At 49.2% G+C, this 16408-nt stretch overlaps 1 protein-coding gene across 1 annotated transcript in view; it reads left to right on the top strand.

The window, feature by feature from the left end:
• Capzb (capping actin protein of muscle Z-line subunit beta) overlaps positions 1–16408 on the top strand; it is a 104883-nt gene that overhangs the window by 48037 nt on the left and 40438 nt on the right. The gene's annotated exons all lie outside the window — the stretch shown is intronic.

Genomic DNA, 16408 nt, shown 5'->3' with positions numbered 1-16408 from the left:
CAGGAATTGCGGACTGTTCGGGACATGAGAAGGGAGTGGTTTCAGGAGGTTGGTGGCCCTGTGAGGAAGCCAGCCACAGGTACCTCGTGCTGGACTTGAAGAGAAGGTGTGTGTGAAGGAGAGTCTCAGGGTGTGTATACACACATATGCTCATGCACACATAAACTATAAATGCATGCCCGCATTACATTGGGGTGGCAGAGACTTGCTGTTGTGCTGCTTGTCCCATCCACCACTTCGAATGTTGCCTTCAGGGTGTCCGCTGCCTCAGTGTGTGACCTTATTTAGCCCTCAGCCGTCCGTCCTATGAGGCAGCACTGCCAAGTGCAGCCTGGGAAGTCTTGCCTTTCTCGTCAGCAGTCTCTGGCTGACCCTGTGTGGACGAGGCAGGGCAGTGTTGGAGGTGTGATCAGGTCCCCACTCTGCTCAGCTTCGGGAGTTGTCCTTTAAACTCTGTGAAAGTGTGCTTAGCTGAATGAAGTTCAACTCAGTTGGCCAACTTAGTTATTACTGTAGTTTTGAAATCCCCCTAACACAGAAGCCCAGGAGGACGAATACCCATTTCTCTGCCGACTCTTGGTGTTTAATGGGCTGTTTTGTTCTTATGGTGACTGAAGCAGTGTTACAGCTGCTGCTGCCCCAGCCCTCACCACTCATCTCTGAGATGTGTGTGGCTTGATTGCTTTGCGGCAGTTGCCGGTTTCCCTCAGGTCCAGGAGGGAACGAGAGGCTGTGAGCTGCTTCACCCCAAATGCTGGGTCAGGGCGTTCTGCCTCGGGTCACCTGTGCAGGCTGCAGAGACACAGGGTGGAGTGCCACAAACTGCATCTGTCCTGGCACCTGGCTGCACTTCCCTTTCTCGCCTGTCGTCTACAAGAACTGTACAAGAGAGGGGTAGGGGTGGAGATACCAGTGATGGGGGTAGGAGCGAACTAACAGTTAACTATGCCCAGCAATTAGGGTTTGATCTTAAAGGTTCACACACATGCAAAACTTGGCCCCTCTCATGGTCCTGCTGGGAGACAGTGGAACCTTCAGGAGGTGTGGCCTAGTGGAAGGAAGTTAGTCCTATGGGCAAGACATGAAGGCCCCTCTTCCTTTGTTTGTGGTTAGCATAAGGTGAGCAGCCACCGTCCACTGTTCATACTCCAGTGTTTAGCCTCCGCACAGTCCCAGGAGTGCCAGCGCCACCGCCCATGGACAGAGAGCTCTCAAGCCACGAGCCAGAAGAAACATGACCTCCCTTTAAGTTGTGGCGGGAATTTGGTCACAGTAATGGAAACCTTGCATACCATTGCATGCCTATGTCTGAGCACAAAATTTTCGTTGTTTCTCTGATTTTTTCATAATAACCTTTTGAAGATCACATGCCCAACCCACCTTTTTGAGAAACTGAGGCTGTGGGAGGCGGTGTGTGGCCAAGTGGCATCAGGAGTTCAGGTCTCTGCTGCTCTGCACTTAATCTTTGGTCACCTTTGACCCTGCAAGAGGCTGACCGTGGTATGTCTTCATGGTATGTCGGCTTTACCTGTGTGCAGAGAACATGTTAAATAACTTGATTCACTAGTAATGTTAGGACATAGGAATGTTCATTTTTCTTGTTATTGCTTGTTTTTTGAGACAAGGTCTAACTAACTATCCTAGGTTGACCTTGGATTTGATATCTTTCTGCCTCAGCTCCCCTACTACTGGGATCAGAGGCACAAGCTACCATGCCTAGGTATATTTTAAGTTGTCGTACTTTAAAAATATTATATGGGGCATGAAGGAATTCCCTTCTTAGAGCCAGATCTTTCAGGAATAGCTTCCATAGCTTCATGGGGTGCCTTGAAAGGTGCCGGCTTGTGTGAATCCAGCCGTGGGGTCATCTGCCTGCAGTCTGGACAGCAGACCCCTGTCAGAGAGTGGTTGGGGATCTGGGATGCTTATTAATTTTTAATTGAAGCATGATGGATGACAAGATAGAAGCGAGGCGTGACTTCTCAGTAGCTTAGGGTCTAGTGAAGCATGGCTCATTAAAGCCACACCAGCACGCTGCAGAAGCCATATGTGAGAGATGGCCTGGCTGCAGAGTCCCCATGTGTGCAGTACATGTGTATGGAGCACTTGGGCTGCCTTTCTGTTGGATCCTGTGATTGTGACTGTAGAAGTCACTTTCAATAAGTCCCTTTTCTCATTGTGGGTCTCTCCTATAGTGCTTAGAGATGACTTTTTTTTCCTCTTAAACTAAATCTGCAGAGTCCTCTCATTCTTCAGGGCTTGTTCTGTGTCCTATTGTGGTTCCGAAGTCCCATGCCCTTGGAGTTTCTCCCCATGGCTGTAATCAGAGAACTCAAGCTGCCTACGGCCACATTTCCATTGTCTGGAGTCTGGAGACTTCAGAGGGATTACAGCCTTCCTGTGTGCTCACCTGCTCCAGCCAGGCAGGGAGGGAGCTGTTCTGGGGGGACAGCTCCAGTCTTGACACTGATGGAGACATTGGGGTTTGCCTGTGTTCCCCCTCAGTGGTCCTATTTACATGTCAGAGCCAGCCTGCTGCAAGGGACTCTGTCCCATCCACACAAGGTCCAGTTATGGGTAGCGTCAAAATGTACCATGTGCTTGGCAGCCAAGTCACGAGAGCCCGGTTTGCCCTGCCGAGTCAGCGCTCTTCCTTCTTCCCAGTACCACAGCCTTTGCTGTCTTGTGATTCTGGCGCAGGGAAGTGACCATCCTTTGCAGATGGCCGGACTATCGTTTTATTACATACTAATTCCGTTGTGCTAGAGGGACACTGGCCGCAGTTGGTTGCTAAGCTGTTTCAGCAACACCTGCAGCCCTGTGGGCCAGGGATCATGTGACAGCAAGTCTCCTTTGACCTGTGGCCTTCGCGCACTGGCCTCTCTGCTGGGTGTATTTTGAGCACTGAGCTGAGGAAGGAGTTTGGTTTTGCAGATTGGCACCCACCATGGCATCCGTCCTTTGCCTTTTGAGGACTACACCAAAAATAGCCACAGATCTGTTTTACCAGGCCCAGAGGCGAGCCCTGCAAACAGCAGTCACTGTGGTTTTGTTTTGTTTTTTTTTGGGGGGGGAGGTTGTTGTTTTATTTTGTTTTGTTTCTTTCTTCCTGTAGTAACCCAGAGATTTCCTTCTTGGGTGTCCCCAGACTCCCTCAAATAGAGGGAAGACTTCAGAGTTGGGAGAGCTGCTGGCTACCCTGGTCAGGCCTAGGGGACAATAGAGCAGGAGTCCTGATACTTCACCAGCATGTTGACAACCTGACCAAGTTTGTTCCAGTATATTCCTCCTTACAGCAATAGGTTGGCTGGTTATCCTCCAGAAATAGAAAGGGCCATGGAGTTGGTAGGGGAGAGAGGGGGATTCTGCTCCAGCCCCAGCAGTAACTGCACTTGGAACTGATCCCAGAAATTGTCCAGGTGGCATGAGATCTGCAGGGGCATGATGGGATAGGACTGGTCAGAATGGACAGGTATGATTACACCTTTGGGCTACTAGAGAACATGTGTGGTGAAGGAGGCCAAGAACCTTCTGCCCCAAGTATCCTGTGTGCCAGGTCCCCTTTGTCACTAGTGACAGAATTACGCTTGATGCTGTAGTTAGAAGCTCATCAGTGTGTTGATCAGCAGATGAGCTGAGTCTTAAATAATCTGGAAACTACGTTTCCAGTATCAGCAGTGAGGAATGGGGCGTGGAACTCACTCTGTCCCTGGGTGATGGAGCTGTGCTGGGTCCAGGGACCCCCAGAGGCCAACCGTGCCCTTGGAATTCTAAAGGTCAGGCATGGTCTGCTGCTTTACCATGCTCTCCGCTCTTGCCTTCGTTACTATCTTTTTGACAGTCTAGGCCAGCGGGTCTCAACCTCCCTAATGCTGCGACCCTTTTTACACAATTCCTCATGTCGTGGTGACCCCCAGCCATCAATTATTTTCATTGCTGCTTCATATCCCTGTGAAAGGGTCGTTTGACCCCCAGGTTGAGAACCACTGGTCTAGGCAGGTATTTTCCCTCCTTTATTTAAAGACAGTATGAAATATATCCTCTTGTCTGATGGGGTCTCAGCACAGGTAGGTGGAAGGTTTAAACCTTGGGTCGATAATGATGGTGATACCTGCAGTGAGTTCAGCCTGTGCCCTGGAAGGAGTGCAGCTCTTATTCCTTGGCTCTCCCTTCTACAGGAACCCACACACTATCACTGCAGAGCATGGGTCTCCCAGAACTCTGCTTCTTCACCTGTTCGTGGGGATGAGTGTTGAGAACTGCCAGGCATAATTATTCTCTCGCAGTGTTATTATTCCCCGTTGACCGGGTGCTGGGTGTGGTTGTAGGTGCTGGTAACAAGGCCTTGCTCAGTAGAGCTGACAGGTGTTTTTGTGGGAGGGCATTCTGGGAGGAGCACCTGGTTGTGGTCAGCCTTCACTCTGTCAAGCAAGATACACAGCAGGCATACATACCTGTGAGGGTGAAGGCTGTAGTAGCTGTGCCTGTCTCCCAGATCACACTGTGCCAGCTTCTCATCTGTGTGCTCCACTCCCCATTGCTCACCACCTTTGAAATGGCTTCTATTTGACTACAGCTCAATCTCCTTTCTCCCCGAGTATCCCTGACAGCACAGAGAACAGATTCATGTTTGCTTTGGAAGGCACAGATCGAAAACACTTGTCTCAAAGAGAACACTTGGATTTTATCTTTTTAAAAGAATGTGTTTTAGTTCATATCATGTTCACATGCAACTCATCTTAATAGAAAAACTACATTTTCTCTCTTCATCAAAGTCTTGTTCTTCCTGGGGTTTTACTGTGCCAACCTGGTAGTTGGCTTGTTTGACGGGGGCATTGCCTTGCAATGGTCAGAAGGTCTCTTTTGACCCTGAACAGTCCCTGGATGTCAATACCCAGGTGGGAGAACTTGGCTTCTGCCTTCCGTCCATCCTGGAGTTTACTAGGTTTTCTCTACAGTCTGTTCTGGGGCTACAGCAGGATGGATAGGACCCCACCAGGTTCCATTGTATTGGTATGTCTGAGCTTCCTGTGGGTGGGCCTGCATTTGCAGTCCTCATTCTAAGGGAAAGCATTCTAGCTAAAGGTCTCCAACAGTACTTTAATGAATGCATGCTTGGAGGGTGGTGGGGAGCCTTTTTGTGCCAGTTTCTGAGTCAAGCAGGCAAACTGACCCTGGGCCTTGGAGTCTGAGGTGGCCTTCTGTCACCTGCTAGCACCACTCACTACAAGATAATGGCCTGTTGTCATGGCTCCAGCCTGTTGTTGATGCAAGGACCCTGACACGTCTGTTTGTGTCAGGGTATAGTGGATGGCCACCAAGTCAGGAAGAAATGGTGTGATTTGCTCTGAGAAAGAGGGGCTTTCTGGGGACCCTCATCTGCTTGCTCTCCTGTAAACATGAACTGATTTTCGGTTTGATGAGTCCTAGTCCATCCAGAGGGAAAATCCTTCATTCCTTCCCATTTAAACAGGAGATGAGGAAAAGCAAAAAAAACCCAGGATAGCCAAAACAATCTCGTACAACAAAAGAACTTCTAGAGGCATCACAGTCCCTGACTTCAAACTACTACAGAGCTACAGTACTGAAAACAGCCTGCTTTTGGCATAAGAACAGAAAGGAGGACCAATGGGACTGAACAGAAGACCCGGATATCAATCCACATGTCTTCGAACAACTGATCTTTGATAAAGAAGCAAAAAATAGCAAATGGAAAAAAGAAAGCATATTTAACAAGTGGTGCTGGCATAACTGGATATCAACATGTAGAAGAATGAAAATAGACCCATATCTATCACCATGCACAAAACTCAAGTCCAAATGGATCAAAGACCTCAATATAAAGCCAGCCGCACTGAACCTTATAGAAGAGAAAGTGGGAAGTACACTTGAACGCATTGGCACAGGGAACCACTTCCTAAATATAACCCCAGCAGCACAAACACTGAGAGAAACAATTAATAAATGGGACTGAAAAGCTTCTGTAAAGCAAAGGACACGGTCAACAAGACAAAACAACAGCCTACAGAATGGGAAAAGATCTTCACTAACTCCACAGTAGACAGGTCTGATCTCCAAAATATACAAAGAACTCAAGAAATTGTTCATCAAAAGAACACATAATCCATTAAAAAAAAAAAAAAAAGGAGTAGAGACCTAAACAGAGAACTCTCAACAGAGGAATCTAAAATGGCTGAAAGACACTTTAGGAAATGTTCAACATCCTTAGTCATCAGAGAAACACAAATCAAAACAACTCTGAGATTCCATCTTACACCTGTAAGAATGGCCAAGATCAAAAACACTGATGACAACTTATGCTGGAGAGGTTGTGGGGAGAAGGGAACACTTCTGCATTGCTGGTGGGAGTGCAAGCTGGTACATCCCCTTTGGACATCATTGTGGTGATTTCTCAGAAAATTAGGAAACAACCTTCCTCAAGACCCAGTAATACCTCTTTTGGGTAGATATCCAAAGGATGCTTAATCGTGCCACAGGACATGTGCTCAACTATGTTCATAGCAGCTTTGTTTGTCATAGCCAAAACCTGGAAGCAACCTAAATGCCCCTCAACCGAAGAATGGATAAGGAAAATGTGGTACATTTACACAACGGAGTACTACACAGCAGAAAAAAAAAAATGACAGCTTGAATTTTTCAGGAAAATGGGTGAAGCTAGAAAACATTATTTTGAGTGAGGTAACCCAGACACAGAAAGACAATTATCACATGTACTCACTCATAGGTGGTTTTTAAACATAAAGCAAAGAAAGCAATGAGGACATCAAGAGATACTTACATAGATCTAATCTACATGGGAAGTAGAAAGTAGAAAAAGACAAGATCTCCTGAATAAATTGGGAGCATGGGAGGGGCGTGGGGGGAGGGATTGAAGAGGGGAGGGGAGAGGCAGGGAGGAGAGCAGAGAAAAATGTAGAGCTCAATAAATATCAATTAAAAATTATAAAAATAACAAAAAAATAAAAAGGAGATGAAGGGGCCAGACACAGTGGTACACTTTATCCCGGCACTCGGGAGGCAGAGGCAAGTGGATCTCTGTGAGTTCGAGGCCAGCCTAGTCTACAGAGTGAGTTCCAGTATAGCCAGAGTTACATAGAAAGACCCCGTCTCCAGATAAGAGAGATGTCCTAGTTAGTCAAATGACAGTTTGCTGCACAAATCCTCAGCTCATGGTGGCATTCACCTGTGGTCCCCAGTGCTGGGGAAACAGTGACAAAAAGGTCCCTGGCTCACTGGCCAGCTAGTTTAGCAGTCAGTAGGCTGTAGGTTCAGTGAGAGGCCCTGCCAGAATGAGAAAATAAAATAGGAAGCAGTTGAGAAAGACTTGACCTCCAGACATCAACCTCTGGCCTCACATGCACACGCACATGCACACACCCCTCTGACCTCCACATGTGCACACACGTGCACACACAAAGAAAATAATTTTAGCTCCTTTGAGTTCAGCTCAGACAGTTAAGAACCAAGAGGCCACCATGGTACATCTTCCAGTCCTTCCTGAACAGCTTTCGGACAGTGATAGTAGAGTTGAGTGTGGCCAGCTGTCCAAAATACTGCCCAGGCGGGGATTTTGTTCTCTCCCTCTGTCACCGTTAGTCAACTATCCAGTGCACATTTGTGACTTTTCAAAGGGCCCAGGACTCAGATTGGAATTATTTTTATTGTTCTCACATTTAGAATTTGACTCTGTTCTTGAGGGAAAATAAGTAATGTTAGTCGGAAGCCACGCGACAGTAAATTCCTTTTATGGGCCTTGTCGTGGGTAATCTTCATCGTGACCTTGTTTAAGCTTAAATCACATTGTGAGGTGTAGATGGGAAAACTGAAGAACAGGGGCCAAGACCTCCTGGAGTCCTTTCCTGATGTGCAGTTGTGGAGGTGGGGGAGTCACACTGTGCTGATTCCTGCTGTCTTCCTTAAAACAGAGCCCTGCAGTAGGCCATTCTGACTGCAACTAGGCTTGGTGCATGCAAGATGCAGTCTGAGCTGCCTCGTTGGAAGTCAGGAAGCTTTTTTGGGTGGCTGCTGCTTGCTTTAGGCCAATAGGACTCATGTTAGGTCCTAGTGGTCTCATGCTCTCACCTCAGTTCTGAGGCCTGGAAGCAGAGGGGCTGTGCTGTGGGTGCCCCTCTGTTCAGGTCATTACTTTCAGGAACTGCTTTCTTTGGCAGAAAAGGTAGTGATTTCTCTCAGGTCTGAACCATCCTGCCTCCCACTGTGGAAACTACACTTAGAGAGTATACCAGACACCACCTCCAGCCCTCGGTCCCCAGGGCTGCGTGGGACCTGATCATTGGGGGTGCCTAGGGGTGCTTTGAGATCTTAGGCAGATACTTTGCCTTTCTGAGTTTCTTCCATTACAAAATGGGGCCAGTAAAACATATCTCATGGGGTAAATGGAAGATTCAGGAAGACACTTCCAAAGTGCCAACAGGTGAGGCAGGGAGGTTCTTAATAAATGTTAGTTGATGCTGTGTTAGCATCACTCGCCTCCCAGAACCTGAACTCTGCCTACCTAGAGGCTGTGCTCTTGCCCAAGCTGCCTCCCTGTAGTGTTTTCACAGGTGCGCGGCCCAGCCTCCACAGCAGGCAGCTCGTGATGACAGAGGCTCAGTTTATTTAAACTGGAGCTGGGGGGGGGGATGGTTGTCTTCACTGAGGCCTTCAGTGGTCCTGGGAATGGTCTGCCCTGCTCTCTTTGACCTGGAAAGGCAAAGCTGCCAAGTGGAAAAAGCTCTCTGCTCCAGATTGCCTTGAGGATCTGAGGGGGTCCACCTGGAGCCTGTGTCCATTGAGGGGCCCACCTGGAGCCTGTGTCCACTGAGGGGCCCACCTGGAGCCTGTGTCCACTGAGGGGCCCACCTGGGGCCTGTGTTCACTGAAGAACTAGCCTGGAGTCTGTGTCCACTGTGTTGAGAAGTCTTAACTCCAGGTTCTTAGCCTGCCCACTGCTTTCCATGGCTGCAGGTGGGCACTTTTGTCCTCCTGAGTGCCCTGAATCGAGAACTGCTCCTAGGGTCGGGACAGGGTGGACTACCCAAATTAAATTGTGGTTGGAAGGATAAGCCAGGTGATCTCACCTCTCTGGGCATTTCATGTCTCAGCCTTTACCCCAGCCACTCCAGTGCCAGGGAAGCAGATCTTCCAGACCTGCTCTGCATTTTACCCTCCCACACCTCCGATGGGATCTTCTTCTTCCAGAACACTGTAATCCTGACACACCTTCCCCAAGCTTGAGAGTCCCCAAGGCCACCCCTAAGGGTCTTTCACTGTCTCTGAATGACTGTTTATTGCTCCCCCCACCCCTTGTTCTGTGTCTTTCTCTTGAGGCTGTTTGAGCCCTCACCTGCTAATACCTCACCTCTCACACAAAGTTGTTATATATAGGTGCCAGTCGCCAAGTTTGCACCAAAGCTCCAAGCAGAGAGCTGATTGCTTTGGTACAGTCTTGAAAACAAAACAGATGTCTCCAGTTGGTGCCCCTCCCTGCCAGGCCACCTGGTTATTGTACTTACCGATCAGGCTCCTGCAGAATCTGAGCCAGGTGTTTCTAGGGCGCTGGTCTGGATTGGGTGTCTAAAATGTGCACCTAGGTGAACTTCAAAGGTCTGGTCACCTTACAAGTGAAAGCCCTAGTGATGCTCAGCTCTTGCCCTCCTCCTGTGGCCTCAGTTTCCTCACAGGGGAGATGAGACCACCTGGCGAGTTAGACATTAGGGTCAGAAGGCTCTTGGCAGCCGGGCGGTGGTGGCGCACGCCTTTAATTCCAGCACTCGGGAGGCAGAGGCAGGCGGATCTCTGAGTTCGAGGCCAGCCTGGTCTACAAGAGCTAGTTCCAGGACAGGCTCTAGAAACTACAGGGAAACCCTGTCTCAAAAAACCAAAAAAAAAAAAAAAAAAAAAAAAGAAGAAGAAGAAAGGAAGAAAGCTCTTGGCATAGTGCTTGGCTTGTAGTGGCTGTCTGGGTGGGTTCTAGGGACTCATTTGGCATGTACTAATGCCTTCTGAAATCCTCTTCACTGCCCTGGAGAAGGGTGCCATGTGGGCAGTGCTCTAGAGCCCCTACTGTGGGTCTAATGTGCACCCCACAAGTTGTCTTCTGAAGGGAGGAGATAGGCTGTGTGGTTGTTCCCAGACTCTCTCAGCCCCAGCCTGAGGAATTCCAAAGCCTGTCCTCCTGCCTCTGTCTGAGCTCACTGCCACTCCCACTGCCGCTCCCAGGATTAGCTTTACCCTTGTCACTGTAGGTCACCAGCAGATGACAGATGCTGAATGCAGATTCCGTCACAAGAGCTAACGCCAGTAGCAGTGCTGCTCAGTGTCCCTAGGGTCAGGCCTTTACCCCTGCACACCACAAGGGTGTCCGGCCTCCATCATTAAAGACGAAATGCAAATGGGAATGGAGCCCACCTCCACGTGACCCAGAAGCCAGCACCAAGCGGCTACACCAGCTGGGGCTGGGGTGGGCTCCAGACACCTCAAGGCTTTGTGCTACTTTTGGCTAAAGTGTTTTGGGAGTTTGGGGCCCACCCTCCTCTAGAGTCAGGGCCCTCATCTGGCCGGACACTGCTCAGTAATTGGGTGGCTTGTGGCTGCCCACTTGCTGCATGTGTCTGTAGGCCTGGTGAGCTGGCAATTAAGGCTCATTAGAGACCCTGTCAGTCATAATGTGCACAGAGCCTGCCTGGGAGAGGCCTCCTGAAGGGCTGGGGCCATCCAGCCCTAGGCTTCTGTGAAATTGGTCTCTGCAAATGATTCTGAATGCTTGGTGTGCTGCAGGAGAGGTGTGAGCGGCTCTCGTCACCCACCAGACTGCCAGGTCCTGGTGGGCCTATTACCTTTTATGTAATTGAAACCTTTAAACTAAGAGCAAAATTGAAGTTACAGATGGTGGGACAGTATCAGATGGAGGCCTGGAGTTGGGGACCTGACAGCAGGCTCCTCTAAGGACAGATGCTTAACCAAACAGAGGAGACCGAGTTGTCTTTCACCTCCGTCACCCCCTCTCTGAAATGTATGGGGATACTTAATTACTGTTGACCGGAAGCTAACACAGCATTCCCGGAAGATTTGCCCCAGGCTGGAAATGATTATCCCTCACACAAGTCAGTCATACACACTCCACCCCCATGTGAGCCCCTTCACCTGCCTTCCTGCAGCAGTCTCTGACCTTCCCACCTACGGATGGCTTAGGGCACTTGCTGGTAATTGTATGCTGTAGCTTTATGTCCCTAGTTCCCAAGGAACCACCCTCTGGCTCCTGAGACCAGTAGGAGGTAGTGGTCTCTCTCTTGAGTGTATCGGGTAATTCCTGGCCATGTGTCAACCGTAGGTGGACATAACGTATCAACAGTGAGCTCCCTCACCACCCAGATTTGGGATGAGAGAGCTGTACATGTTTTCCAAGCTGTGTGGTCAGAGGTAAAAGGGGAAGGGACATGCAGGTAACTCCTGGAACTGAGTTGTGGGACTCACAGGACATCAGCCCTGGCAGGCAGTAGGTTGGTCTGAGTTAGCTGGGTCCTGGTGCACCCTAGACATCCTGGGGAGTCTAAAGAACCTGTCTCAGCCCTTGGATCGGTTTCCTCAGCTGCAGAGAAGGGTTTGGAATGCCCCTTGTTCTCAGGGGACTCTGCAAAGTTCCCATGGGCAAGGGCTTCATGCATTGCAAGGTGCAGACCGTTCTGACTGGCATAACGAAGAGCAAGGAGGTGACAGCGTACTTGTTTCATGGGATTCTGTGACATGAGATTGGATAAAAAACACAGCCCACAGAACAGTCAGCCAGTTGCCTTTTCCTTCCGCATTCAGCCTGCTTGGTGCGAAGTGTGGCCCCTTCAGAAGTGGTCAGTTTTTTGCTGACTGGCTGATCAGGACATGAACTCTTCTCAGTCATACCCTCTGCTCTACTTTCTTCCTCCAGCAGTAGTGGAGCCATGCTTGGCCCTTGGTGACAACGGTCACCTCCAGTACTTCCCTAAGGCTGCATGTGACAGAGAGAGAACCTTGACCATGAGTCCAGGAGAGAGGCCAGCATGCTGGAGCCTCTCTGGATATGGCGCAGGCTGCTGGGGGCCAGGGAGACTGTTTCTCATGCCCCATTGTCATTCACAGACCCCCACCCAGCCAGCCTGTAGGGTGTGAGTATAGTCACACCTCCCTAGAGCAATTCAGAGGACATTTCTGGTTATACTCCTCCCTCGGTCACTTGTGTCTTTAGAGAACCTCTAGTCACCCTTGCTCTTGGGCCCACCTCTCCACAGCCAGTCAGCTCTCCAGGATGCCCCTTTGACCAGCATATAGACGGAAGTTTCTTTCCTGCCTGGTCTTGCAGCCATTCAGTCCCAACAAAACACACAGAGGCTTATATTAGTTATAAACTGTTTGGCCTATTAGCTCAGGCTTATTAGTAACTATCTCTTACAACTTAAATATACCCATAATACTTGTCTTTGTTTAGCCACGTGGCTTGGTACCTTTTATCAGTGAGGCGTTCTCCTTTTGTTTCCTCTGTATCTGGCTGGTGACTGCAGACTGAACCTTTCCTCTTCCCAGAATTCTCTTAGTCTATTTGCCCTGCCAATACTTTCTGCCTGGCTACTGGCCAATCAGTGTTTTATTAAACTAATACGAGTGACAAATCTTGACAGAGTACAAGAGCATTATCCCACAGCCCCAGTGTCTGTAAGAAGTTCTTGTCTAGGTCACCTTCAAAGAACACGTCTATCTGACCTGCGGGGGTGGCACACTCCTTTGGTTTCAGGTAGAGATAGGCAAATCTCAGTGAGTTCAAGGCCAGCCTGGTCTTAGAGCAAGTTCCAGGACAGACTCCAAAGCTACACAGAAAAACCCATCTCAAAAAACAAAACACAAACAAACCAACCACATCTGGTTATGAGCACCTGGACTTGCCTTGTTCACCTAGTCTTCACCATGACTGGTCTGATTGGATATTGTCACATGGGTCACATCTCCCTCTGTTCTCCTGTGTCTCTGTTGGGCCCTTCTCCATACTTCAGCCCGAGCCATATTGTGTGCCCATACTGCTGCCTGGTGGGATTTGTGGATGCCCATTCTGAGGTCAGGGGTTACATGTAGCTGAGGGGGACGTGAGGTGAGGGAATGACTTGGACTCTCAGGGTCTGGTGACCTTCCCCTACTTCTACAAGGAGACGTAAATGAACTGATCTTGTGAGAGTCTTGTATGGGTGAGCACAAGTGTTCTGATTGCAAGATGCCAGCAGCTAGAGCACAGAATTCCAGACTGAGTCCAGAGCACTGCACCCTGGATACCTCAGAGGGACGAGCTTTGTTTCACCTTGATGGGTAGCTTCAGGGGAAGCTTCTTGGAACAGGTAAAGGAGACACTGAAGATGGAGAGAAGTTGCACTGAAGAGGGCAGCGTGCTGGAGACTCTAGATGTGGTGCAGGCTTCTGGGGGCCATGGAAATTGACTTCTCATGCTAGAGATCCTTCAGCAAACTGAGTGGAGACTGCATGGGAACAGATACATGTCTGTCCAGCGATGCATCATGTCCAGAGATTCTCAGCAAGCTGGGCAGAGACTGCATGAGTGCAGATGCATGTCTGTTAAACCTGGGAATTGTCTTGGTCTTGGGTCTGGGTTTGGGCTCATAGGTCCCTTGCTGGTGGCAGACATAGCACATGCTCATCCTTCAAACTGATCTGCAGTTAATCATAGCATGGACACATGCCCTTGAGAGTCCTGGGGAAGCCAGGGCAGGTCAAGGACAGTGACTTTACACATCAGTGGAGAGATGTGCCAGTATCACTGCCATTGTCTGTGATCTCACAGGACTTGGGCATTTCTGGTTGGGCGAGTACTTTCTCAGCACCTCTGCATGGAACAGCCACTGCCCTAGAGGGATCTCAGCCCCTGACTTGACACTTTGTGGACTCCCAGATTTTGACTCAGGAGAAGAGCAGGAGTGCAAGCCATCGTCCTGGTCCTCTTAACCTGACATCCAGTCACACTGCACTGTTGGGAGGCTGCGTGTCTAGGGGGTAAAGTTAAGTGACTAGTTTAGAGAGCTCTCTCAGATGGTATTGGATTTGTGACTGCCTCACTGGTGGCCACATGACCAGATGTCCCTCTGTGTGGAGCACAGTGGTAATACCATTTTTCTATGCTATTACATATCACCTGCCTGTGCATAGGGATGTGCAACAGTCCAGAATTCCAGCTTCGTCCCCTCCCCTCTGGTTTTTTGAGACAGGATTTCTCTGTGTGGCTTTGGAGCCTGTCCTCGAACATGCTTTCTCAACCAGGCTGACCTCAAACACACAGAGATCCACCTGCCTTTGCCTCTTGAGTGCTGGAATTAAGGGGTGTGCCATCTCTCTTTTTCTTTAAAGCAACAGGAGAGTGCCCCCTCGTAGACTTAGGGGGTACCCACAATTGGAGAGTGCAGCCTGGCTTCTCCTTGGCCAGGTGCTCCTCTGTTACCTGGAAGGGATCACCTGAGGCCGCTGAAGGTGGCAAGGGCAATGTTTTGTTCTTGGGAACATATCTAACAGCTGCCTTTAGGTCCCATGTTCTTTCCATTCCAGAGGCTTGCCAGAGCCCTACAGGCTTTGCAGATCTTCTCCCAATTAAAGGACCCCTAGCTGTGTGCAGGGCTCTTCTGAGGCCTTCACTGCCCTTCTGTGTTTGTGTTTCAAATTCCATTGTTTTAAATGTTTGCTGCTCAGCAGGTCTCCAAAGTCCTCATTTTTCTTGGGTCAACTTTCCCATTGGCCTCCCATTGGTTTTTATTCTGCTGTGCAGAAGAAATCTAAGTTTCTGGAATTGTTGAAAGGCTTCGTTTTGTTGTTTGTTTGTTTAAAGATTTATTTATTATATATGCAGTGTTCTGCCTGCATGTATGCTTGCAAGCTAGAAGAGGGCACCAAATCTCATTACAGATGGTTGTGAGCCACCATGTGGTCGCTGGGAATTGAACTCAGGACCTCTGAACAGCCAGTGTTCTTAACCTGAGCCATCTCTCCAGCCTTGTTTTGTTTTGTTTGTTTGTTTGTTTGTCTTGTTTTGTTTTAATTAAAGCTTGCCATGGAATTGGGACCTGGCAAGGGGTGTTCTGAGAACCTTTGCTGTATGTGTTGTTGCTTGAAGAACCCTTAAAGAGGGGACCAAGGACTGGGCTATTGGCTTTTCTCCACTCCGGGAAAATGAGGAGAGAGCTCAGTCCTCCTGCAGCTTAACTGCCTGGACATAGGTAGCTGAGGCAGCTCTCAGGGAGAAAACTGAGGAGGAGGAAGAGGCCCTGCTGGCTGAAGGCATAGCACGGATGCTGGCCTTGACCTGGCCCTCATAGGATTTTCTTGTTTGAGGTCTGCCTGACCACTCCAGTGCAGTGTCTATACAAAATACTGTTGCTCTTGGAAACCAGAGAAGTGTAGCTGAAGAATTCTAGCCAGAATAGGGTCAGAATAGGGTCTGACAGGTGTTCCCTTCACTTAGATTCTACATTTTGGTTGATAAGGAGAAAACAAAAACAGAAAAGTGAGTTGGAGAGAGCTGGGACCTCCCCAAGGACCAGGCAGGAGGCAGCATTTCCTCTCCAGCACTGGCAGGGAGTACCTAGGTTGTCCCATAAACAGGCCTAGTTTGGGAGACAGGTAATCATATTTGGTAAGAATATAACATGCTCAGTCTACTTTCCTGAATGTTTGAACTAGGCCAGGAATGTGGGCTGGGCAACTGGGGGAGGCAGTTGTTGGAGGAATTCGGAGTTGAAGAAGCCAGGGCTTTTGCCATCTTCATACTTCCCTTTAGAGATTGTGTGGGGCTGAAAAGATGGCTCAGTGGTTAAGAGCGCTAGTTGCTCTTTCAGAGGACCCGGGTTCCATCCCAGGACTCAGGTGGCTGCCCCTGTCTATAACTCTAGTCAGGGGATCTGATGCCCTCTTCTGGCCTCTACGGGCACTGTACGTAATGATGCACAGACAAATGTGCAGACAAAATTATTTAAATATTACAAAAAAGATTGCCAGGCATAGTGGTACATGCTTGTAATCCCAGCACTTGGGAGGCAGAGGCAGAGGGGTCTCTGAGTTCAAGGTTATCTTGGTCTACCTGGTGAGTTCCAGAAAGCTGGTGTGCTGAGGATGTAGCTCAGTGCACACCAAGTCCTGGCTCAGCCCCGCACTTCATGAATTGGGTGCTGTGCTGCATGCCTGTAATCCCAGGCATTCAAGACAAAGAAGCAAGAGGCTCAAAAGTTAAAGTCATCCTTCGCTACACAGGAAATTCAAGGCCAGCCTGGGCTACATGAAACCCTGTCTGCTTTGTAGTGATAAGGCGCTAGCCACTCAGAGCCTTTAAAGAACAGGCTTAGGGATGGTGAGCGTTCAGGGATCAGTCCCA

This window comes from Arvicola amphibius, chromosome 6 (assembly GCF_903992535.2).
Source record: "Arvicola amphibius chromosome 6, mArvAmp1.2, whole genome shotgun sequence".
NCBI lineage: Eukaryota > Metazoa > Chordata > Mammalia > Rodentia > Cricetidae > Arvicola > Arvicola amphibius.
The sequence above is the reverse complement of the archived record's forward strand: the minus strand, read 5'-3'. Positions and strand labels throughout refer to the sequence as shown.